Here is a 26621-nt window from a genome sequence, read left to right as displayed (position 1 = left end):
AGTGAGGCATCCACAGACTCTCCGGGCAACCTGTTCCAATGTTTCACTACCCTCACAGTAAAGAATTTCTTCCCCATCAGGTACTGGAAGGCTGCTATAAGGTCCCCCTGGTGCCTTCTCTTCTCCAGACTGAAAAGCCCTAACTCTCTCAGCCTGTTCTCATAGGGGAGCTGCTCCAGCTCTCTGATTATCTTTGTGGCCCTCCTCTGGACCTGCTCAAACAACTTGATGTCCTTCTAATATTGTTGTGGGACCCAGAACTGGACACAATGCTGTGGGTGCAGTATCATGAGAGCAGAGTAAAAAAGGTAGAATCGTGGAATCACTGATGTAGGAAAAAACCTACAAGATCATCCTGTCCAACCACCCACCGATCACCAATAATTCTCACTAAACCATGTCCCTCAACACAGTGTCCAAACATTCCTTGAACACCTCCAGGGTCGGTGACTCCACCAGCTCCCTGGCAGCCCATTCCACTGCCTGACCACTCTTTCAGAGAAGTAGTATTTCCTAACCAGCCTGAATCTCCCCTGGAGCAGCCATTCCCTCTAGTCTTCTCATCAGTTACACAAGAGAAGAGGCTGACCCCCAGCTCATTACAACCTCCCTTCAAGTAGTTACAGAGAGCAATAACATCTTCCCTGAGCCTCCTCTTCTCCAGGCTGAACAATCCCAGCTCCTTCAGCCACTCCTCATAAGACCTGTGCTCCAGACCCCTCACCAGCTTTGTTGCCCTTCTTTGAACACGTTCCAGGACCTTAGTGTCTTTCTTGCAGTGAGGGGCCCAAAACTGGACACAGTACTCGAGGTGTGGACTCACCAGTGCTGAGTACAGAGGAGCAATTACTTCCCTGTTGCAGCTGACAACACTGTTTCTGATTTAAGCCAGGATGCCCTTGGCCTTCTTGGCCACCTGGGCACACTGCTGGCTCATGTTCAGCCAAGCATCAATCAATACCCCCAGGTCCATTTCCTCTATGCAGTATTCCAGCCACTCCACCCCAAGCCTGTAGTATTGCCTGGGGATGTTGTGGCCAAAGTGCAGGACCCTGGGTTCTCCTTACAACTCTTCTTGTAGATGGGAGTCATGTTGCCAAGCCTCCAGTCTTCCGGGACCTCACCAGTCAACAAGGAGTGCTGATAGATAATGGAAAGCAGCTCAGCTATCTCCTCCGCCAGTTCCTGCAGCACTCTCGGGTGAATCTCATCTGGCCCCATGGACTTGTGGCAGTCCAGTTGCAGTAGTAGGTCTCTGATTGTTTCCTCCTGAATTGTGGGAGATTTTGTCTGCTCCCCAGCCAAGACTACCAGGTCAGAGAGTGGAGAACCCTGAGGATAACTGATCTGATCTTTAAAGACAGACATAAAGAAGGCATTCAGAACCTCTGCATTTTCCTTATCCTCAGTGGTCACGTTCCCAGCCTCATCTAGTAAAGAATGGAGATTCTCCTCAGTCCTCCTCTTACTGTAGATGTATTTGTAAGTTTCTTGTTCCTTTTTACCCCAGTGGCCAGGTTGAGATCAAGTTAGGCTTTTGCCTTTCCGATTTTCTCTCTACACATCTTAACAACTTCTCTGTACTCTTTCTGAGTTGCCCGTACCTTCTTCCACAGGCGGTAGATTCTGTTTTTCTCCCAGAGCTTCAAGAATAGCTCCCTATTCATCCACACCAGCCTTCTTCCCCGCTGGCTCATTTTGCTGCTCAGTGGGACAGCTTCCTCCTGTGCCTTTAAGACTTCCTTCTTGAAGAGCTACCAGCTGTCTTGGGTACCTTCACTCTCTAAGACTGAAAACAAAGGGACTCCCCCTACTAGTCAGCTGAACAGTTCTAAGTCTGCCCTCTGGAAGTCCAAGGTAGCAGTTTTGCTGCTTTCCCTCCAGGCTCCACCAAGAATCAAGAACTCTACCATTTCATGGTCACTCATTCCAAGACAGCCTCTGACCTCCACATCTCCCACCAGACCTTCTCTGTTTGTGAACAGCAGGTCTAGCGGAGCAGCTCCTCTCATAGGCTCAGTCACCTCACTTGACCTGCTGGTCACACTTCTCTTGATGCAACCCAGGATATGGTTGGCCTTCTGGGCTGCAAGTGCACATTGCCGGCTCATGTTGAGTCTTTCATCAACCGAAACCCCCAAATCCTTCTCCTCAGGGCTTCTCTCAAGCCATTCTCTACCCAAGCTGTATCTGTCATAGGGATTGCCACAATCCAGGTGCAAGTTCTTGTACTTGGCGTTGTTGAACTTCATGAGATTGGCATGGGCCCACATCTCAAGCCCGTCTAGGTCCCTCTGGATGGCATCCCTTCCCACCAGGGTGTCAACTGCACCACTCAGCTTTGTGTCATCTGCAAACTTGTTGTTCTTACACTGAGGCCCACAGTCTTTGTCACCTACTGTAGTGGAATTCCAGGGCACAGCCTGAACCAGTGGGTGAGCTGGGAGAGTACCTGAGTGCCTGGAGCGGCGGGGGGTCTGGAGCCACCCTTCTATGCAGCCTGACTCTGCATGGGTTCCCCCCTTCTGCACTCCCTTTTTCCTGCAGCGTGACCGTGTGAACAGGGGAGGGTTGCATTCCTCAACTCGTCCCTTTCTCCAAGCTGTTATCAGAAGGGGTGAGTTAATTCTTTCTGATATCTTTTCCTACAGTGCCTATTTCTCAAATAAAGTTTCTATCCTTGCCCTTATTTGCCCTACACCTACGTAGGTTTTAAGTAGCACCAGTCCCATCACCAGTCCCTAAGGAATGCCACTTATCACTGATCTCCATTTGGACACTGAGCCGTTGACTGCAAAACTCTGAATGTAACCATCCAGCCCAGTGAGTGGTCCATCCATCACATCCATTTTTCTTCAGTTTGGTGACCAAGATACTGTGTGGAACAGTGTCAAGTGCTTTGCACATACCCAAGGTAGATGATGTGAATTGCTCTTCCTTTATGCACTGATGCCATAACTCCATCATAAAACAACACCAAGTTTATCAGGCACGATTTGCCCTTGATAAAGGCATGTTGGTTACTATGATCACCTAATTTTGATGTTGATTTTCTGTGTGTCATTCCTCACAGATTTTTTTCCTTCTCTGCTTAACACAACTGTAAATATGCTATTTACATCAGTTTGCAGAATTGTGACCTGAACAGCAATTCACACATTCATACTTTCAGTGGTATCAACGCTGAAGCCCCAGTTCTTCAGCAGTGCACTCTGGAGATCCAGTCACATAGCTTTGCTGGCCTTTTGTGCTGTGTTTAAGGAATTAAATTGCTGAGGGCTTTCTCATTGTCCTGTTAATGTTTTGAGCAATTGATATACCTCACTGGGTGTTCAGCCAGTAACTTGAACTGCTGATATTCTTCGCCTTGCACATAATGATTTGATATGAATAAACATCGACACTGTAACAATTGTTTATTAGTTTTGGCTTTTCTTTGAATTTTAGAGTAGGAATTATATTCTAAGAAATAGGTTTTTAGGTCAAATTCTCTCCTGCTTTTCCCATAGTTTGTCATTTCATAAACTGAATCAGTCTTTTTCATTTGTGTTCTTTGGAACTATCACGTCTTTTATCTAGGCATGTATCCCAGGCCAAAACAAAGCTTGTCTTGCCATTTGTTTTGTGTTTTTTTTTCAATACCTATATGATATTCTGTTTTTCCCAAACTGCTGAAATGATCGTATGTCTCCTTCTGAGGCTATAAGGTTATATTCATTTCTGTCTTTTTAAAAGCCTGAGATTGTGGTGATTTAAGTGCTCTTTGCTTATAACATTCTTATAAAACAGTGGATGTCAGTTAATGAAAAATTAAAGGGGAACACTGTGTCTGTGGTAGCTTTCTGGCTCTGCAGAACAAAAGGGAGTGTGCTTTATTTTTAGCTGGCGTAAGACTGATCCATCTTAAAGCCAGTTTATCATCCATTTCTGACTTCTAGTTGCAGACAGAGACAAAAATAAATTAAAGTAGTGTAAAATTTCAGTTAGAAAGCAATCAGTTTATATAGGTAAAGTGTTATGTTACATAATACCTTGTGCTGCGTCAGAAATACTGTGAACAACAGGACAAAAGAAGTGATTGTCACCATGTATGTGGCAATGGTGACACCACACCAGGTTGCTTAAAGCCCTATCCAGCCTGACCTTGAGTGCCTCCAGGGAAGGGGCATCCACAACAGTTTTCTGCCATGCCCCTGCCCTGGAAGCCTGTTCCATGCCCACCACACTCTGGTGAAGAACCTTTCCCTAACCTCCAGCCCGACCTTCCCCTGACACAGCTCTGTGCTGCTCCCTGTCACTGCCACAGAGAGAGGAGCTCAGCACTGCCCCTCTGCTCCCTGTGAGGAGCCGCAGCCACCATGAGGCCTCCTCTGCTCTGGTCTGAACAAACCAAGGGATTTTGGCTGCCTTCTAGACTCTTATCCATCTTCATGTCCATCTTTTGGACAGTCTCAAATAGTTTTATGTCTTTTTATTGTGGCAGTCCAGTTTCCACACAGTGCTCAAGGTATGGCCACACAGTGCAAAGCACAGCAGGACAGCCCCTTCCCTTGTATGGCTGGCAGTGTAGGCCTGATGCACCTTAGAGGACAGTTGGCTCTTTGTGCTGCCAGGACACACTACTGACTCAGATTCAGCTTGCCATCAACCAGAACCTCCAGATCCCTTAACATGGGGATCTCCAGCTGCTCATCCCCATCTGTACGTATATCCATGGTTGCCATATACAGAATCCAGCACTTGCTCTTGCTGACCTTCAAGCAATTGGTAAATGCCCAGCCCTCTAACTTGTCAAGATCTCTCTTCAGTACTTCTCTACCCTCGAGGGAATCAACAGTTCCACCCAGTTCAATGTCTTGTGCAAACTTAGTATACTTTCAAGAGCTGTATCCAAGTTGTTGGTGGAAACATTGAGGAGAACTGGCCTGCAAAGAAGTTTATAATGAGATAGTTGTCAGTTTATTTTCTCAACTAACAAGTGATGAGACACAAGGAAACAGACTCAAGTTTTGTCAGGAAAAGTTAAGGTTGATATTAAGAAAGTTATTTAGAGTTGGAGTGGGCTTCCCAGGGAAGTGATGGAATCCCATCTCTGGAGGTATCTAAGAGATGTCGGACTTGGTGATTTTGGAGGTGTTTTCCAGCCTAGATGATTCTACAGTTCTACGTTGGTGAACTCTGAAACATTCCAACAGAGTTTCCTATCAGTATAGATATTTGCATCCCAGTTAGGAACAAACAGTTGCTGCTGTGTTGTTGAGAGGTGTCTCTACCTTTCCTTCACTGAATACTTTTCCTTTTATTGCTGCTTAAACAAAAAGGTAACTTCATAAAAAAAAATTTAAAATAAATTAACAGAATTCTTATATCTGAAATGCTTGTCTGTATTCATCTCTTAATGCTATACAAATGCTGCTTTACAGGAATATAATTCAGTGAGAATTACTGTCATTCTCAAAGTTCTGTACTAGCTTCAGTACTTCTGCTACCATATCAGAATGTGCTATGTGTTGCAAGGCAGAGAGTGTTAGTCAGTGGCTTGTGGGCATTTCAAGGATGGCTTCCAAAAGTGGCCTTATTCTCTTGTCAGGATGTGGGCACAAGAGAAGCAACAGAGGTTAGGGCAAACTGACACATGAGAAAATGCCTTGGCCAAACAGCAAGGACTGTTGTGGCCAGAATCACTGTATCACCATACAGAGATCTGAACCAAGGGCTACCTGAGCTAGTAAAAGGAACTCCTTCAATAAATCATGTTTTTCTGCTTGGTGTCAGTTGTATAGACTATAAAATTCGATTTAAGTTCAGTATAAGTTCTCTATTATACAGAAAAAATTGTCACTGTGTTTCAAGTGATCAATCCCCTTTTGCAAATTAAATTATCAGCAGTTATAAATCCATCACTTCTTTCATTCCTCTGACTATCTTAGGGGAAGATTAGCATGTACTTAACTCAGCATACTTTATTTTCAATATTTTATGATTTCCAAGAACGTTGATAATTTTTCCTGAAAAGATTTAATCAATGAATTTTTAAGATACCTATAGCAGGTCTCTCAGACTATATAAATACTCTGTTTTATATTTTATATTTATATTATTTTGGTGGGGTGGAACATGTATGTCATTCCTTTTCTTCAATAACTTGTGCAACATATATTGCTCTCTTATCACTTGGACTGCAAGAAGAGGTTTATGAATCCATGGTTACTTTTGGTGTTAGGCATCATCCCAATTGTCAAAAAGAAGTACCACGTTCACTGTTTAGCTGGTGACATTTATTTTAGCAGATAGGTCATCAGAGTTAATGCACCTCTTTTTGTTGCATTTTTCTCCAGATAATGTAGATCTGAGAGTTGCACTGATTAATCTCTCCATATGTGATCTATGACATCTATAGCAAGAGTCTCTTTAACTAATTTCAAAGCTGAGCAAGTATTAATCCTAACATCAGACATACAGCTGCATTTCTGACCTTGAGGGCTATTGCTTCATTAGGCCTGATTAACTACAGTGTTATTTCAGGTTTGCTCTGGTGTGGATTTATATCAGTATACAGCTTTGGTGATGTGATAAATTAAATCCAGTACACCACAACCTGATTCAGCTGAAGTTAATAGCAGCAGTCCTGTTGACCTGACATAGCAGCATGACCTGTCTGAAAGCAGTTGATATGTCCTCATATCTCAACTTCCTCATGACTTTTTGGGACTGAAGATGGAAAAAAAGCCAAAAAACATTTCATTTTAGCTTTGTGCTTGCTTCCAGCAACATGCTATCATGTTGCTTTTGCAAAGCACAGTGTATATTTTTTACAGGGTCTGGTTCAAAGGATGCAGCTCTACTACCATTTCATTTTAGTCATTGTTTGTTCTGCATTTGCTCAATCTACAAAAAGATCTGATTTACTATCATACCGTCACCCAACCTTGGAATATTCTTTTGGCATTAAATGTTTGACTTCTTCTTAAGGATGGTTTCCATTTGATTTTTAAAGAAAATTGATCAAATGAATGGATATTTACTGGACCATAAGCTTGACCTTCAGTTAATCGATTGGAGCTTTTCTTACTCTGTAAACCATTTGTTCTTACTGAACTTGCTCACTGGTGTTTCGTACTTTAAAGCAATTTTTGGATGATGCAACATGGAATGTCCTGTGTGGGGATTTCACACCATTTACCTCAGTGCAACTCTGACAGTTTTACCAGCTGAGGATTTGGCCCTGATCTCTGCTTCTTTAATTTCACACAGGCTCTATTTCAGCACCTCTGGTCAAGGTTAAATCAGCTTTTGATAGCAGTAAGAGAGAACATAGTTGATGCATCCTATATTGTACATATGAGACTTTATTTTCTTCCTGTCTGTTCAGAGATGTCTGTGTCAAGTGCTAAGCAGCTATCTAAACAGTAAATACCTCCTTTTAATAGTTACATGAGTCCCTTAAAATCATATCCAAACTCCAAGTTTTTAGGCAGTAACATGAATCACTATATCACAGCACTCATGGTGGCAAATGAAAGAGAGAAGTGACAAATGTGTGGCATACGTCCTGAGATTATGCTGTCAATTACATGTTTCATAACTTTGGTCATGTGATCTTTATCCTTTCTTTGTGTGAAAGTGCTGTAGCAGAGACATCACAGGAAGAAATGTCATGATGTATGGGTGAGAAGCCTTCCATATGAGGAAAGGTGTATCAACTGTCATAGTAAATCATTCCCATTTTGTGCTCTCACAAAAGTAAAGAGTGCTGTGCATCTGAAACTACATTTTATTTGTTTAGGGGATAAGGATTAGACCAACCTGCTGGGCACCTGCCATTTGTCCTGGGCATCCTGAAACTTCTGTCATCAATTTAATAGCATAACAATTCCCATTCTGGTATCATGGTACTTATTTTTAGTGTTCACACCAAGTAACATACATGATTTTCAATGACATCTTCTGAATATGGGAAACACAGTTAACTCCAGCTGTTCTTATTGCTCTTTTAGTTGCTTTTAACCCAGTGAGCTTGGGTAAATTATTCCCACTGTTTCCTGTGTTGTGATAGTGTAGCACATAGTTTTGTGTGACATCTCAATTTTACTATAACTAATACTGAATCCATAATACAGCAAAAGGTTTGGATCTGACATAGGAAAGAATACGAGGATAAAGAAGGGTGGAGAGTGAATGTTAAACATTTTAGAGATTCTGAGATTCTTTGGAAGTAGTACTTGTAGACTTCTACTCAGATCAACGCCACATGAAAATGAAATTGGCCTCCTGCTTACCCTAGCTTGCCTTGACTGAAATGAATCTCCAGCTAACTCCCACTGGCAAGTCCACACCAGGGAAATATTTGGGTATTTTTCTAAACTATTTCTGTAATACCTTTGTGCCAACAGAGTGATTAAAAAAAAAACACAACAACCACAGCTTTGGCCAAGATCTGGACTTACTTTCCAGTTTCCCATATGGGAAACTTTATAGTATGTGAAAAATAGAAAGGACACCTGCTTCTATACAAGTCATGTTAAAGTTCTGCTGGGCTTATGTGAAAAACAAAATGTTCACTATTCTATCCAGGACCAGTTGAGAGGTTGTAGTTTTATGTCCTAGTGCACAGTAGAAATGATAATCCAAACACGTTGCTTTGGATTATTGTTGCTTCATTCCCCACCTTCCTGAAAATAGCTTTGTTACACACCGGCATCTCAGCAAGTAACAAATTCCAGTAGCTCTTTCTGCCAGTTTCCTGCCATACCACACATGAAGTGTTCTTCCTGGTACGTGATCAACTCATCTGTTTTGGGAAAACAGCAACAACAACAGCATCAACAACAACAAACCTGTTTGTTTTGTTTGCACTGGATCATTTTTAGATGAAGATGCTTGTGTTGCTAAGAATCAAAGAGTTTGTGTCCCTCTGCTTAAATCTCATGAGTACATCAAGGGTGTATTGTCTCTCTGCAGAGGGGCAAGGCAAATTTTCCTGCTCTGGTGGGACAGGAGAAAGAATTAAGACTCCTTAAACTATGGTCTTGTTTCTTCTTCCTTTGCCAACGTGTTATTTTCTAGTTTGCCTCAGCACTACTAAATTCCAGCTCAAACTGATCACAGTAGCTTCAAAATTCTATGTTCATACTTCTGTGCGACACCTGTCCCTCAGAGATGAGGCTGTGCTGCCTGGCCTCCAGCTTTCCCTAATGACAGCTCTCAGTCCAGAGGATGTCTATCAGATGGGCTGAGGAGCTGCAGCTGGTTCTGAAAGAGAAGTCAACAGCAGGAAGAACTTTTTCTGCTCACAGTAGATGTCAGCAGTCTGTCCCCCAGACCTGTAATTCTGCAGAGTCTTAGGGGTAGCCTGCTGGATTAACTGTTCTTTGCCGTCTGTAATTTCTCTCTTTTTGTCCCAATAGCAGAATTCAACTGCAACTGTTTCCATTGCAGAATGACTACCTTAAACCCACTTAATCTGAAGCAAGCAGTGGAAATCTGAATAGTGGAGGTCAGTGGGGGCCTCTGAAAGAAAAATTAAATTTAGGATAACTTCACAAATGCTCCATGTATTTGCTGTTCTGTGTTGTTTATCCTTATCAAGTTTCAATTTTCATAAAATTGTACTCTGCAGCAAAGCATGGGACAGTTTTTTTTCTGTGAGTTTGAATGTTCTCCGTTCCAAAGTTCCTGAACTACTTCAGTTGCTAGGAGCATCAAAGTCTGAGCCAAGCTGAAGGGCAGCCCATTTCTGTAGCAGTCAGCAAAACCCTTGATCTCAAATGTCTTGACTTATCCAAAATCCAAACCCTGGATCACTCTTCACAGCTTTAGCCCATCTCTCATAGTGACACTTATATTCTGCTTTTATCCAGAGTGTGCTATCAAGAAGCCGCTTGCATTGTCACTGTTGCCAAGGCAGATCTTTAATTGGAACAGAAAGTTGGTGTTGCCAGGCATAATCAGAAGATGTCAGCAAGAATATTCTGGTAGATTTCATTGTGTTTTTTGCTAGACTCAACTGTGAGGCTCAGAGCCACATTTCTGCTACTGTCAGAAGCTGCACAGCTGGCTCTTAGCATAGAAGATATACGCTGCACTACCTTGCTGCTGAGCACAGCGAAAGGTTAACTTTGTGTCTGTTTGCACTTCTCTGTCTGTATGCTTGCTGTTGAACTGGATGGCTGTTGTGGTAAGACCACTGATTTTCTTCCCATGTTCTTTTACTGCAGTCACATGTGGCCAAGCTAACCCCCACAGTGTGACTGTTTTTTCCTATTTACACACGTTACTAAGAAACATCAGCTAAGGATATGTTATTACAAGTTTGGGAATGACCCTATTCTTGGCACAGGGCCAAGCCAAACACTTTATTTCATTTAAAAAAGCAAAATGTGATAGAGTCAGTAGTTATAATGATGATTAGCAAGCAGAGGTGGAGTGCTACTACAAAAAAGGAAGATCGGAAATTCCAATAATCCTAATTAATAAGCACAGTCATTAGTTCAGTCAGTGGGATTATAAAAGAAATATCATTCTGCTTTAAGAGCACTATGGCCAAGAAAGAACACAGGAGGCAGGCTGTGATTAAGGCATCTTGATATGATAAATATGTCAACATTTACATATACATATATTATGTATATATTTTAAGATTGATTTTGTGAGTTTCATTAAGCTTCATTTTATGATAAAAAATGGAGGAAACTAAGAAACAGAAATATGACTTAAGTAGAAATGAAGCAAACTTAGAGGGGGAAAAATGACTAATTGCTCTTATGAAATAGACAAAGAAGACTCTAAAAAACATGTATTTCTCTCTAAGTACAACACAGAATGCTTTCTCTTTATCACAACAGTACAGTTGTAACCAATTTCTTCGTCTGTCCCTTCTCCTCTTTACATATACGAGAGGGAATATGCTGCTTTCTCTTTGACAGTCTCTTGTTAGAACATATGAACCACAACATTCTAGTAACAAAATTACCCTGCCTTTGCGGTTATTTTCTGAAAAGGGACAGTAATTCAGAAATGACTATTTTCTTTGCTTTGCACTGATTGATTCATTGTGGACTCTAAATGATGGCATGAGACACACTGACTGAGCTGGAGTTGAGTTTGGAGGAGAAGTTACTGGTGCACCCACTTGCACTGCTCTGCTTGAGAGTGTCAGTGTTTCAGTTGCAAACCACTCCTTGTGAAGATTTATAACTAGGTTATAGAAGTTCCCTCCCAGCTAAAATTTGCACTTCTTTTAACTTTTATGACACAAACACAAAATAGAAATCAGATTTTTCATGGGATATATTTCATCATAGCACATAAAGATTTATGCATTTAAATCTCATCCTTGTTTGGGAGAGTTATGCATCAGATTCCATCTGCATATGTAAACATAAGGATGTAGGGAGAAATCATCACCTGATGGCTTGTCCCCAACCGCAGTGAAGCCCTAGGACCAGTGCTGGTTTACACTAGTCAATCTAGCTAATAGCCAGTGTCCTTCTTTTACTGACTGTGACCAAACTGGGTTGGTTTTTTTTAGTCTTTTGATCAATATAATTTCAGTACATCTCCTAAACCAATGATGGAAGAGATGAAGAATCCATTTCAATGGATTTCTGAAACCAGAGTCAGAGCAATACATAACAGAGATTAGAGACTGAAATATGTGTGCATTTTTTATTTTTTTTTTTCTTTTATCAGAGCTAGAGAACTAGCAGCCTGAATCCAAACTGATCAAGAGTAATGATGTCCATCAGCCATCTCCATCTCTGTGAAGAACTGTATAAAACAACAGTTGGGAAAGTGCTGAGCCCACAGTATCCATAACTGACTTTCACAAAATGATCTCCACAGTTCTGCCATGTACAAGGCGTATTATGCATTATGACAAATTGACATTTCTCTTGTTTGTGAACTCTATTTCCTGTTGGATGCAAGGATTTAAGCACTTTTTTCCTGTTGCTGTTTATGAACAAAAGCTATATTTCAGTTCAGGAGCACCGTTTACAAGCACACTGCATAGAGCCAGCTATAAGAGAAGTATATAAGCTGTTATGTTAAAAATTCACTTCCTTCCTGAAGTTTTAGCAGTTCTATCAAAGATTTATATTTTTTCGCGGTAGTACTGATTTTTCTACCAGTTACCCTAATCTCTAGGAAGATCTTCTGAAGCAGCCAGGAGCCAGACCCTAAGGTAGTTGTGGAGAGAGCTGTGGGCTACACAATCAGAGGATAGTGCAGTTGAAATGGTGTCAAATCTATGCAAAGCACAGGCTTTTTGAAAAAACACCACAAAAATACTTAGGCTGCCATTGCACATTACACTTCTTCTAATGACACTGTTGCTGCTTTACCAATGCACTTTTTGGGGATTTAGTTCTCTTTTTAGACAGAGCCATGCTGTATTTCCCTAGCCAATAACTAGGGCCATGTGAAATACTCTCTGTCAAATCCCAAACCACCGAACACTGGCCAGGTTTCAGTTTTCATTATGAACTCAAAATTCAGACCAGGATGGCCTGCTGAGGAAATGGTCTGTTAAGGTTCACAAACCTTGCAAACAAACGTTGGGCCAGTTTTGATTAACCCCACCTTTAACTGGAAGAAATGTGTTTTCCCAGGCCTTTGGCTAAGCCGACCAGGCAGACCAAGCCACCACTTAGCCACTGTTTCTTAGCAAAATTTGTAGAGTAGTCTAGCACATTACATCCGAGATGGTCAGCCTGTGTTAGAGCACAGCACCAAAAGAACTATTTCAAATGGTTTTGAAATGTGCCTTGTTCCGAGCATAGAAATGGAGCTAGCTAATCAGAGCTGTATGGATAGAGTGTTCAGGCTTCTTGGTCGCAATCCAACAGTTCTCAGAGTTTGAGGTTTTAACTTATTTTTTGGCTATTTATACATTCAGAACAGAATTTTAACTTCTAACTAAACAGATAAAAAAAGAAAAATCCCCTCATCTCCAGTGTGAACACTCTCACTGTCACAACATGCAGTGTGTGGGGGGTGCAGGTATGACACACACACTTTTACTTTTGTTTTTTTGTCTGGCCTGGTGTTATATTCCTGAGACATTGTTTTATCATCAGATGAAAGCCTTGGCACTGAAATATTGCAGTGTGGCTTACGTTAGTAATAGTAGTAGACTGATCCAGAATTACCCACCCAACATGCCTTTGAATTTGTTTGATTGAACTGACCTGTCAAGATCCCAGACATGGCTAATCTTTGTTCTCTGGCAGACTGTCCTCATTAGGACATGGCGGGATCCTGCAGAAGCAGCATTCTGCTGGGATGGTGTCATTTTGCAGTATGCAGAGACTACAGTCAGTGGGTTTGTTTGGTATCTGTCAGCATGGTGCAAAGTGAAAAGAGTGTTGGACTGTTTTGGTTGGTTTATTTTGTGTCCCATTTTTTTTGTATATTTGTTGGTTTTATTTCCCCCCAGTGTGTGCTAACTCCGAAGCTGGAGCTGCTCATACCAAGTAGCTCTAGACACAACGCCAAAACAGGCAGACTGTATGGGAAGGGGAACACTTAAGACTGAGAGAGACAATAAATCCAGTATTGACTGTGGCACTGTTGAAGCTAATTATGGCTGGCAAGTATGAATGAAACTGAGTAACATTGCAGTCTGTCCCCTCTTACCCTAGTTATTACGACAGTACTCACAAGGCATCCTATGTAAAAATAAAATCTATCTGAAAAAGAGTTATAAGCTGATACAAGATGACTTTCTTGATTTGAAATATACAGTTATCAAAGAAATGAGTCCTGTTCAGTTCAGTTGTATCCATAGATCTGCACTAGTTTCTCTGATTGCTGTGGGTTTGTAAATTTTCCATGAAAAATATTTCCCTCTCTTTCTCTCATGATATCCTAGTTTATCTCTATATTCAGAATAATTCCAAGTTTCAGCTCATGATGTTCTGTTCAAGTTTATTTTACTGTAGTGAGTCACGTAAGAGAAGTCCAGCAACATTCTTCTGTGTGGCAGAATGTTCCCATCTTAGTGAAAGAGAGGAAGAAGATTGGAAAGATGTAGAGGACTTGACGCACATATTTCTAACACCTAACATCAGAATACTATCAGTATATTGGGACATATATTGAACATATTCAAAACAAAATAAAGCAAAACAAAACAGGGAAAAAAATAGAATTTATTAAAATAAAATATTTTATTCAAAATATATAAACTGATTTGTCGCCATCAGATGTTCTTCAAATTAAGACCACCTGGAGGAAAGAGAAATACATCAGGTAGAGAAAAGATTCAGAGAGAGTAGGGTCCACCAGGGTAAAAAATGGAACTGGCAGTGGATCATGCAATGGAATAATTTAGTGCCAGCTGGGAAATGTAAACAGGTTCAGAGAAAGATGGCTGGGCTGGGGAAGGATGAGAGGAAGGGAGAAGTGTGCTGAAGAAGAAGCTGAGATCAGAGAGCAGGGAAAAACTGGATGTAGCTGGCTGGGTAAAGATCTGAGGGCACACAGCTGATGAGAAGAATGAAAATTGCTTGTATCCTATGTGTGGGAACGCAGGGAAGGGAGGTATGGCAACATAAATAGACAGAAGATCATTCCAGGTTCAAAACAGGTAGTCTGGACTGAAAGAGGAAACGTAACCCTGTGCATAAAAGGACTGAGAACCCAGACATGTTAGACAAGGAGAAAAACATGCTGGGATCAGTAAGTGGAAAAGTTTCTTGAGAAACATGAAATTGGGATGCTGAGTCAGCAGGAGGGAAGTGTTAAGTAGGGCAAATCTGTTGGGGGAGGGGTAATGCTGACATGGGATAGATGAATAGACAAGGAATATGGAATAGTACATGTGATATTTAGATCTCATTGTTCCTCTGATGCCAGCAAATATTTGCTTATATGCTAGCAGAGAGTGTGTAATTCTACATTAGAATGGGAGGTCAACAACTTATGAGCTATTCCATTAAACTAAATTTCTTAGATCTGTGTGGAAAAATTCATATGGTCATGTCACGGGTTACTTAGATTTACCTATGCCTGTGACAGGGGAAGCCACCCCGTAGGGCCACCCTCCCCCCCAGGGCCCGGAAAGGAGGGGAAAAGGGGGAATGGGATAAAAACAGCAGCAATCTAAGGAGGATAAAACTTATTTTACTAAATATGATATCGAAATACAAGATAACACAATGTAATATAATTGAGGCTAACAAATCAAATGAAACAGAGAGAGAGAGTCCTCGAAAACCGAGAGGCCTACTGTGAACTCTAGGCGACACGGCTGGAACACTTCCCACTCTCCGAGAAGTTCGAGAGAAGAAGAAGAACACTCCAGCCTGGGAACAAGATTATATAGCGTCCTGGTCCCGTGACTTATCACTACCCGTGTTGTTCTCTGGGGTATGTAGTCTTCTTCTGTGGACTGCACATTCAATAGAAGTATCCATGCTTTACATGATGTTATGATGTGGAATACTGATAGCAAAATTACAAAATTACAAAACCATGACAGGTCATCAGCACTGTGCTTACAAGTAGTAACAGGATGGAACTCTGTATTTTCACTTTGCTTTCTAAAACAAAATTTTTAAAGCTATGTCTCACAAAAAAATTATACTTTTCTATTCATTTAAGCATCTGAAAGTTTCAAAATTTCCAAACCCTTCTCAACCCCTTCAATCATGATTACATTTCCCTATCCTATCCCATTAATTTGTTCTCTGATACTATGTTTAATTGAAGGAAAATGTATGAATTCTTTTTTTTTTTTTTTCCCCCAAAGGGCATCTATTCCCTGACCTTCTTTGGGAGTTACAAAAACTGTGATATGTATAGTGATGGAACAAGGGGACTGTAGGACGAAAAATGCCAACCTGTACATTCTGTGGTGGTTGAATACTGGCTCATATGTACAGATTGTTTTGTTTTTCCCTCTACCATTTGGTCCCTATGCTTTGCCAGGGATCACACTTTTCCACAGGTGGTCACTAACTGTGTGTTCCTCATTTCTGGTGCTCTGACAGGTGACTCTGGTTTGCGTGCTGAGCATTCACAGCTGCAAATAAAGTTATAGAATCTAATTATTTAGATGCATAAAGGACTATGAAATGTTACATATTCTGAAATGTCCATGTGTTAAATTTTAAAGGAAATTATTAGTGAATTCAACTGTCATGGAGGATACAAGGATTTGAATGAGGAGAAAGTTTGGAATTTCTCCAGTCAAAAGCATAAAACTACCTGTATCTTGGATCCCAACAATGAAAGGGCAAAAGTTTTACCAAAAAAAGCCCCAGCCCTAAATGGATGAAAAAACATCTTAAAGGAGATATTATGAGTATGCAGGGAGCTTACAAGTGGTGGAAAAAAAGAATCAGCCAGCAAAGAAAACCATGTCTTGGAAGTCAGGAAGGATAGAGACAAAGTAAGAATTGCCAGGAGTCAGGCTGAGCTGTACCTTCAAAAGAAAATCAAAGCAAGCAGTCTTCAGTCATAAACATAAGAAGAAACCAAGGGGGGAAAAAAGAAAAAGAGACTGGGGAAAAATAGTTGGAATGCTATGTGAAGCGTGGATATGGTGGGGATTTGATTTCAAAGGACAGACCAAAAAGCCCCAAATAAACACACAGTGTCCATTTTCAAATAAAAGTGCTGGTGCACATGATGACAAATAGGAATGAGGACTTGGAGAAATCAAAATAAAGTGAAGCAAAATTCAAAATACTTATTATTTTTTAAATGATGAGAGTGAGTGTCTCCATTTATGAGTGTTGAAAGTACAAGCACGTGAATTTGGAGGTCATGTGCAATGTAATTTCATAAAATCATAGAACCACAGTATGGTTCGGGTTGGAAGGGACCTTAAAGACCATATAGTTCCAAACCTTCTGCCATGGGCATGGACAATTCCCACTAGATCAGATTGCCTGAGGTCCCACCCAACCTGGCCTTGAACACCTCAGGGATTGGGCATTCACATCTTCTCTTGGCAGCTTGTTTCAGTGCCTCACAACTCTTTGAATAAAGATTTTTTTTCCTTAAATCTATTCAGTTTAAGGCTGTATTATTTATTTACTTATTTATTTAATATCACTACATGCCCTTGTAAAAGGACCCTCCCTGTTTTTTCCGTAGGCTAAACAACTCCAGTCCCCCCAACTGTCTCCATAGGAGAGGTGCTCTAGCCCTCCAATCACCTTCTTGGCCTTCTCTGAACCTACTCCAACAGGTCCATGTCCTTCTTATGCTCAAGGAAGTCCATGTCCTTCTAGACATGAATGCAGGGCTGCAGAAGAGATCTCAGAAATCTCAGAGAGAGATATCTCAGAGCAAAAAGGCAGAATCAACTCTCTTACCCTGCTGTTCATACTTCTTTTCAAGTAGTCCAGGATATTCAAGGTTTTCTGGGCTGGAAATGCGCACTGCTGTCTCATGTTGAGCTTCTCATCAATTAGCATCCCCAAGTCCTTCTTCTTTGGACTGCTCTCTTATCCTTTTGTCACCCAGCCTGTATTTGTGCTTGGGATTGCCCTGATTCAGGTGTAGCATCTTGCATTTGGTCATGTTGATCTCAGGGAAGTTCACACAGGCTTACCTCTCAAGGATGTCCAGGTACATCTGGATGGCATCACCTCCCTCCTTCATGTTGACCACAACATACAAGTTAGTGTCATTTGCAAACTTGCAGGGAATGCACACAATCCTACTGTCTGTATCACCAACAAAGATGCTGATAAATTTAACAAAATTTAGTAAAGCTTTAAAAAAAGCTAGTGCCAAGTAGTCAACAAAAATAAATGACACATTACTCTGAAATTGTATTTAATATTTCTGGTAAATTGAAAGTATGTGTTTAATGCTCCTGAAAGAGAGGGAATTTGATTTTGGGCATTTACTTACCTTTTAGGCTCACCTTCATAATATGCAGCATTTTAGATTATATATTTTAAGGATAAGGACAATTGCAAATGGTAGAGAAAATAACTAAACTGAAGTAAGGGTTTATCAAATTTTGTCATGACAGGGTAATCTGATATCTATGTTTTATAATCTGTGGATATATTTTACATGTACTTCATGGAAAATCTGCAGATTATGTGCAGATAAGTAGATAAGAGGCAACAGACGACTTAATATTGAATCTTCAAGATGAATAAAGGGTGAGTAGGAATGGTAAGTACTGACAAGCAAACAGCTGGTGAGAGAAGACAAGTAGATGCCTGCAAAGAATTTTTACCTCCTAGAATATTTTTGTTAATGATGCTGTCTCAGTTTAGCATTATGCTAATGAAATTTGATCTTGACTTCAAGATGGGAAGTGCTACCAAAAGGAGAAACCTAGATATCATATGAAAATAAGTATGACTCTGAAGGCTGGACTATTTGTGAAGTGAAGCACCAGAAGAGCTAAAGCTAGAAATTTCTGCTCTAGGCTGGCTTCTCATTGATTTGCCTGTGAGGGAGGAAGAAAAAGGCCTAGTGTTTGGGTTTACATTGTGAAAATAAGTGTTTGTGTCATTTGAAGAAGCCCAGGAGGTAAGAAACAAAAGTTTAAACTATATCAGGAAAGATAACTACTGTAATGGTAGGGAAGTTCTAATATTATTTTAAAAGGCACAGATGAGATCCAGAAGGGTAAACCAGGTACAGTTCTGGCCCTGGTGAAGAATGATGGATTTAAACTAGAACTCATTTCTACTTAAAAGACAAAACAAAAGCAGCTTTGTCTGGTAGGAAAAAAAAAAAAAAGGATGAAGCAACATGTAGCTAATCTCTCGTAAATACAAGTAAAGAAGTAAATACAAGTGAATCGTTCAAGGAATGATTGGATGTTGTCAAGGAACAACTGGATGTTGTGTTGAGGGACATGGTTTAGTGGGAGCTATTGGTAATAGGTGAATGGTTGGACTGGATGATCTTTTAAGTCTTTTCTGACCTTGGTGATTCTATGATTCTATAAGTGGAGCTGGTTTAAAGGTACGAGGGAAATATGGAGAGCAGTCAATACTGGATTTAAAGAGGAGTTCTTTAAGCTAAAGGAAATTAACAGCAAAAGAAGGCACAGACAGAAGGCATTAGACTAGGTACTGGAATGAGCCTTGTATCAGAATGGTACTGAAAACTTTATAGTAGAACAGAAAGGGATAAAACTGCTGTGCTGCAGCTAGGAATCCCCAGCACATACTGACTTTCCTGCTGTTCCCTCTGTCCCTGACCAGCAGCAGCCTATATTCTTTCCTTCAAGCTCCACACAGGTTGCTACATGTTCTCTTTTAAATATATTTCTTGTTACCATGTCCTTTGTGCATGTATTTACTGATTTTCTAAAGCTAGACACTACAAGTACATAAGTCACTGAAGAGACAAGGAATTATGTCTTAACAGCTCATTACAGCCTTATAAGTCTCACAGATGTTCAAATATACCAGCTTTGAAATGGAACTCCCGCTCCTTTATTGTTCAGTGGTGCTTTCATGACTGTGTGATTGGCATATCTTATTTCCAGTAATGGGTAATGCTCTGTCAGATATCCTAAATTCTGGGCTTGATTCCACTTATCATAACACATGGAGTTTCTTCACTTATTCCACAGGAATAAAATACATCCCAGAGTCTTGAGGGAATTGGCTGATGTAGTCATGAAGGCACTCTTAATTGTATTTGAAGAGTCATGGCAGTCAGATGAAAGCAACATCACACCCATCTTTAAGAAGAGTAGAAAGGATGACTCCAGGAGCTACCAAACCTGTCAGTCTCACATCTGTGCTGGTAAAGATCATGGAGCAGATCCTCCTGGAAGCTATGTTAAGGCATGTGGAAGACAAAGAAGTGATACAAGAGAACCAGCATGGTTTCACCATGGGAAAATCCTGTTTGGCCAACCTAGTGGTCTTCTGCGATGGTGTAACTGCATCAATGGACAAGAGAAGAGCCACTGATGTCAGCTACCTGGAATTCAGTAAGACCTTTTACACAGTACCCCACAACATCCTTCTCTCCAAATTGGAAAAATATGAATTTGATGGGTGGATTGGTCAGTGGATGAGGAACTGGCTGTGGGACTGAATCCAGAAAGTGATGGTCAATAGCTATGTGTCTAGATGGAGATCAATGACAAGTGGTGTCCCCCAGGGGTTGGTGCTGGGGCTGATAATCTTTAATATTTTCATCAATTACATTAACAGTGAGGTCAAGTATGCTCTCAGTAAGTTTGTGGATGATGCCAAGCTGTAGGGTACAGCTGGTATGCCCAGGGGAACCTAGACCTAGACAGGCTCCAGCAGTGTTTGTTGAGGTTCAACAAACAGGTGCAAGGTCTTGGACCTGGATCGAGGCAACCCCCACTACCAATACAAGCTGAGTATTGAAAGGTGCAGTCCTGCCAAAAAGGACTTTGGAGTACTGGTGGAAGGAAATCTGGACATGAGCAAGCAATGTGCCCTTGCAGCCTAGAAAGCCAACTGTATCCTGGACTGCATCAAAAGAAGCATGACCAACAGGTCAAGGGAGATATCCTGCCCCTCTACTCTGCATCGGTGAGGCCTCACCTGGAGTGCTGCTTCCAGGTGTGGAGTCATCTGTACAGAAGAGACATACATTTGTTGAAGCATGTTTAGAGGAAGGCCACAGAAAATGATCCAAGGATGGAGCACCTCTCCCATGAAGACAGGTGAAAGAGCTGGGACTGTTCAGCCTGGAGAAGAGAAGGCTCCAAGATGACCTGATAGTGGCCTTTCAGTATCTGAAGGGGAGCTACAAGAAAGAGGGGGATGGGCTTTTCAGCAAGGTCTGTGGTGATAGGACAAGTGGAAATGGTTTCAAGCTTAAAGAGGGTAGATTTAGATTGAGTATAAGGAAAAGGTTTTTTACAGTGAGGTTGGACAGGCACTGGAACAGGTTGCCCAGAGATGTGGTGGATGCCCCATTCCTGGAGGCATTTAAGATCAGGATGGACGGAGCTCTGAGCAACCTAATCTAGGTGTAGATGTCCCTGTTCATTGCAGGGTAGTTAGACTGGATAACCTTTAAAGCTCCCTTCCAGCTCTAAGGATTGTATGATTCTATGACTCTAATATTCCAATTTTTCTTTACCTCTGTTTTATATTTGCAGTTACCCCACAACCATGGGCTGAGTTAAGCTTAAAGTTCCATCCCTATCTCATTTTGTAGGACAGCCAGGGCCAGATGACTTAAGAATGGTGTGGGAAGAAGGCAGAAGTAGTGAGACTTCCTCAAAACACTCTTCAGCCTCCAGGAATCTGTGGCTCTGGTAATTCCATAGCCAGAGACGAGGCTTTTGTTTTTAATAACTCTGATGGATTTTTCTTCTGTGAATTTGTTCATGAGTTTTTAAATACAAGTTAACTTGTGGTATCCCACAGCATCCTGTGGCTAGGGGTTAGCTGACTTTACTATGATTTAAGAAAGAGGAAAGCTACCTTTTTATTTGTTTGCAGAACGCTTCCTGTTTTTTCATTTTATGCTTTCTAACTTGTATGCAAGGACAAATAATATGTAGCTGTTTCCCATTTACCATGTTCATGCTACTTGCGATTTTACAGGCATCTATCATGTAATCCCTTGGGCTGAAGAGTCTTTGTTTAATTACTCCACATACGAAAGCTAATTCATACATTTTATCAACCATGTAGTCCTTCACTGGACCTTTACCATCTTTACTGATTGTTTAGATGTAGTGGACAGTATTTTTATCCTATGGTGGTTTGTACTGGGATTTCATGTCCAGCCTCTACTGAAAAGGAAACTGATGGCACCTTTGAATTCCCAAGAATTCAGTCAGCTAGTCTTTAGGTTTTGAAGACTTTAATGAGTCTCTGTCCAGTCCTCGAAGCAGTTCTATGAGCTGCCAGTTTTGAATAATCTTTCTCAATGCGCTTCTTCCCTTACTTCTGTCTGCCTCTCCCTTTCTCTACGTGCATTTATCCTCTCTGGCCTTCTGCATATCCTTCCCTTAATGTCACAGTGAGTCCCTGCATCTAAAGTATAACACGTGCATCTCGGAAAAATAAATCTCTTTCCAACAACAAGTATAGCATTTTCAAATGCTATCAGGTCAAATCCTATCTAGTCTGTCTTTCTCCAACCTTTGCATGCCAGTTCCTGGTCTATTGTCACTTCATATCCTGTCTCTTTCTACTCCCAGAGTCCCAGAATTTCTCACCTGCTTTACATTCTCTATGTGTGCTAACTTCCCTGGCATACCTATCATGACTTTTATGGGGTTGATGCCCCATGTCTTTCAATGATCAAGAGATATCTGGATGATGCCATTAAGAATAAGCTTTAACTTCTGACTAGCTCTGAAGTAGTCAGGAAGTTGTACCCAATGAACTCTGTAGATTCCTTCCAGCTCCTCTCAACTGTTCCCCAAAGCAGACTTCTTGAAGCTGATGTTCTCGAATTCACCCCAAAGGGGAAAATGTATCTGTGCCACCAGTAGAAAATGCACAGCTCTTGCCTTCAGACCAACTTACCTCACCAATGAAAAGGAAAAGGAAAAGAAAAGGAAAAGAAAAGGAAAAGAAAAGGAAAAGAAAAGGAAAAGAAAAGGAAAAGAAAAGGAAAAGAAAAGGAGAGAAAGTAAGAGAAAAGTAAGAGAAAAGGGAAGGGAAGGGAAGGGAAGGGAAGGGAAGGGAAGGGAAGGGAAGGGAAGGGAAGGGAAGGGAAGGGAAGGGAAGGGAAGGGAAGGGAAGGGAAGGGAAGGGAAGGGAAGGGAAGGGAAGGGAAGGGAAGGGAAGGGAAGGGAAGGGAAGGGAAGGGAAGGGAAGGGAAGGGAAGGGAAGGGAAGGGAAGGGAAGGGAAGGGAAGGGAAGGGAAGGGAAGGGGAGAAGAGGAGAAGAGGAGAGGAGAGGAGAGGAGAGGAGAGGAGAGGAGAGGAGAGGAGAGGAGAGGAGAGGAGAGGAGAGGAGAGGAGAGGAGAGGAGAGGAGAGGAGAGGAGAGGAGAGGAGAGGAGAGGAGAGGAGAGGAGAGGAGAGGAGAGGAGAGGAGAGGAGAGGAGAGGAGAGGAGAGGAGAGGAGAGGAGAGGAGAGGAGAGGAGAGGAGAGGAGAGGAGAGGAGAGGAGAGGAGAGGAGAGGAGAGGAGAGGAGAGGAGAGGAGAGGAAAGGAAAGGAAAGGAAAGGAAAGGAAAGGAAAGGAAAGGAAAGGAAAGGAAAGGAAAGGAAAGGAAAGGAAAGGAAAGGAAAGGAAAGGAAAGGAAAGGAAAGGAAAGGAAAGGAAAGGAAAGGAAAGGAAAGGAAAAAGGAAAGGAAAAGGGAAAGGAAAAGGGAAAGGAAAAAGGAAAGGAAAGGAAAGATTTGCTCAGTTGCTTCTTCCCCTACTATTTCTTGCAGTTGTCCTGAGGCCACAGGAGTGAGCTACTCCACCTGAGAGCTGCTGCCTTGTTGGCCCCACAGACTGAGGAACTTTGGGATAGTCTTACTCCTTTCAGGGTCCATTCAAGGCCCTTCCTATGTGGTATAATTTAGGTTAAGTGCCTAAGTCTAAGAGCTAGGAGGAAGTAGAGCTGAGAAAATCAGCTGGCCATGAATGTAAATCAGTGGTTTCCTTCTTTCATCCCCTGATCTAGGATTTGCTTTTATCCATCTGTTTCTCAGATCTGACCAGTACCTCTCAGAGATCAAAAGACGTCTGGTTTCATCTTTTCTGTATTCAGTATATTCCACTCCTAGTACTTGCTTGGGAATTGTTTGTGATTGTTACTTGTAATTAACTGGATAGACAGTTCTTGTTATCTTTGCTTATTGCAGCAGTGCTGTGTTGAACTACACATTTGGTGCTCCCAAATCCCTCAAGTCAGCGAGAGGATTATTACTTAATTACAAAAAATCTTGGATAGCTAGGTTCACGACAGTAATGTTTATACTTAGGGTTAAATGCCAAGTGCAATGACACATAGTCAGGTGACTGGCAATAGTTCCAGTGGCACAATCCATTATTGGCATCAAGAACACAGAGCATTTTGGCCCAAAACTGATTTGGTAGTAATGACCCTGTTACTGGAGGTGCAGATCTTTTCAGTATTCTGCTATCCTTCCATTTTGCTTTCAAGTCTTTCTTGTGATGACTAGACTGGAATTTTGTTCTGTGCTGAATTCTGCCTCTAGGTTATTGTAGAACTACAGTCAGTGAATTTCTCATGGCTCCATTTTGAGCTACATATTGAGAGTCATTTCTGGCTTCAACTTGTCTTGTGTCATCTTGAAATGTGATTCTATATGCTTGAGATTATTGAACAGGGCCATTATTCTTGTTCCTGTCCCATACTGAGGAAAAAAAAAAAAATCTGATTAGCTACATGATTTGCTCTGACCTGCTGCAATCAGTGACACCAGATTTTGCGCACTGATATGTTTTTGTTTGTGTGTATAGGTGTGCATGTATGTGTACAGGGTTTTTTCATTCTCAGAGTTTGTACCAAATCTGTTACTTCTGAATAATAATAATAATAATAATAATAATAATACTTCTGAATAATAATAGTGAACAGACAAATTAATCCAGTCCTATGTTATTTGCTTAGCAAGGTTATACTAGTAGCAGAATGGAAATAACTTTCTTATTTTCTACTAAATATTTGTCCAAATATTTCTTAAGGCCAAGACTGGCATCTGTGCAAACCGTTTGCTACATTATTCCCATGTCCTAGTCATCCCTGTCTCGAACCACAAATCATTTGCTCATTCCTGTTCAAGCCATCAGTCTAGCCTCCTGGGCTTTGCAGAATCTAGCAATAAATCTAACTCTGATGACCCAGGTCTTCTGAACCCTGACCTTAAAATTAAATTTAATGGTCCAGAGACCCCTAACAGCAAGATAATTAATCATAAGCCATTTGTCTCTGATAGCCCAGTTTCTAGTCCTAGAGTTCATGCAGTACCTAACAATAACACTATCTCATTAGTCCTTGCTGTCTCAGAACTAATCTGAGCCCAAACTCTAACTTTCAGCCTAACCTCAAAACTAGTATCTGACTGAATTAAGCACAAATCTTTGGTCTTTGACATAATTAATAAATTTTTGGTTAGTCTTGGTGTTAATGACCTCAGAAACAGAAAAAATAATTGGGGCTAGCTGCTGTAGAATTCTTAGTGCTAGCCCATGGACTCATAAGAGCAAGCCTAGATGAGTAAGGACTTTTGCTTGTTGTTATGGTTAGAAACGCTACTGAAGCTAGCTGGCAGAAATGCTTTGTTTTGTGGCTGTGATAAGTTGGCAGGTTATAATTAGGAGCAGGTTTGGGTAAAGAAAGTGAGAAACCAATAAATTAGCTTTACAACTGGATCATTTCCTCTCCAATGAGGCAAAGAAGAAGTCTGGAGCTAAAACCTTTTAGTGCTGGAAACAAAGAAAAGAACTACAGGCACTAAGGAAGATGCTGCCACGTTCCCCAGATCTCAAAATTGACCTGAAAATCTTAATACTTAGTGCTGACCTGAGCCTTATTCCAGTACCTACAGAAAAACAGTCTTCTGCTCTGCAAGCCACAGGAACATTAGACCTGATGTACTCAGCATCCAAGAAGATCTTTCTGAGCTATGACCCTTTTTCTGCATAATTTGAAGAATGAAGAAAGAAAATTGTCCCTCTTTGTCTCTGCTTGAAATTTTATCCTATTCTAAATGCTACTGATGTCTTAACGCTAACATAAAACAGATAACGACCCTTCTTGTTCTTTCTTATCACTTGGTCTTTGACCACAGCAAATCTGTGGTCCTGTAATAGCTACCTAAAATACTCAATCTGTGCTACACCAAATTCTAAACTTTACCCACCAGTTCTCCTGTGCTATCAATAAGACGTGACATCTGATTTTTATTTGAATATGATTCATTTAGAACGTTAGCATTTAGTTTAGGTTTACAGGGAGCATCAGAAAGTAAGAATCTGTCTTAGTCCACAGGAAAATTCTACTGGTCTACAGCTTGGAAGCCAAAGGATGTCTAAAGGTGCAGGCAAATGGCTTATTGTTAGTTTAAGCCTAGTGTTACATGTCTTTCTTCAGACTGAGCAAGGTTTGGGATCAAATAATTGTGGTTTTAGATTTATTATAGAAATTCAGAGCTTCCAGTGAGGGAAGACAAAGGATGTAGCTTTCAGAGGCAGAAGTCTTACTTAGAGTCTGATTTCTGTTAAGACATTCAGACATCTCCTTCAGGGTAGGGTTTAGGAAGCAAAGACTGTAAAGCTAAATCTGTTTCTGAATCATACAGCCACTGAGAGTGGAAGATGTTGGATGAAGTTAGTAAGGAAAAAGAATTTATGACTAATTTCTTATCCCTCATCAGACACGACTATATTATAAGAGAGTAGGTCTGAACAACCTGCAACTTATAAGAACCATAAAATTAATCATAAACTATTTGGCCTGCAGGCTACTTACCTCACGTTGGCCATGTTGGTAAGTTCCCAGAATAAAAAAAAGTCCCTGAAGCTCTAGACTTCCTCTTCCTCATTTTAGTTCTGCTTTGAAAGACGAGTTTTTATAATGCTGAAATTACTCATCAGTTATTTTTTCCTGCTAGCTAGGTCCCTTATCTTACCTGTCATTACTTGCTAAGTACAAGCATAGAAGTATTCAGACTTTCATCCCTCTGAGCTGCAACTCTGAAAAGGAACTTTTCCTCTTT

General features: G+C 41.1%; 1 long non-coding RNA gene across 2 annotated transcripts; it reads right to left on the bottom strand.

Moving 5' to 3' along the window:
* Nucleotides 1-15106: 15106 nt before the first annotated feature.
* LOC146761852 (uncharacterized) lies at nt 15107-26421 on the bottom strand. 2 transcript variants are annotated; one of them, XR_014942649.1, is made up of 3 exons: nt 26375-26421; nt 17328-17610; nt 15107-16027 (listed from the first exon to the last, which is right to left on the bottom strand). It is a non-coding gene; the product is annotated as an uncharacterized LOC146761852 (long non-coding RNA). The 2 variants fall into 2 exon arrangements; XR_014942650.1 differs by lacking the exon at nt 26375-26421 and having other exon boundaries at nt 17567-22077.
* Nucleotides 26422-26621: the final 200 nt, after the last annotated feature.

The sequence above is a fragment of the Coturnix japonica genome, chromosome 2 (genome assembly GCF_054131305.1).
Source record: "Coturnix japonica strain WE chromosome 2, WE-NBRP24, whole genome shotgun sequence".
Classification (NCBI taxonomy): Eukaryota; Metazoa; Chordata; class Aves; order Galliformes; family Phasianidae; genus Coturnix; species Coturnix japonica.
This window is presented reverse-complemented; position numbering and strand designations above follow the sequence as displayed.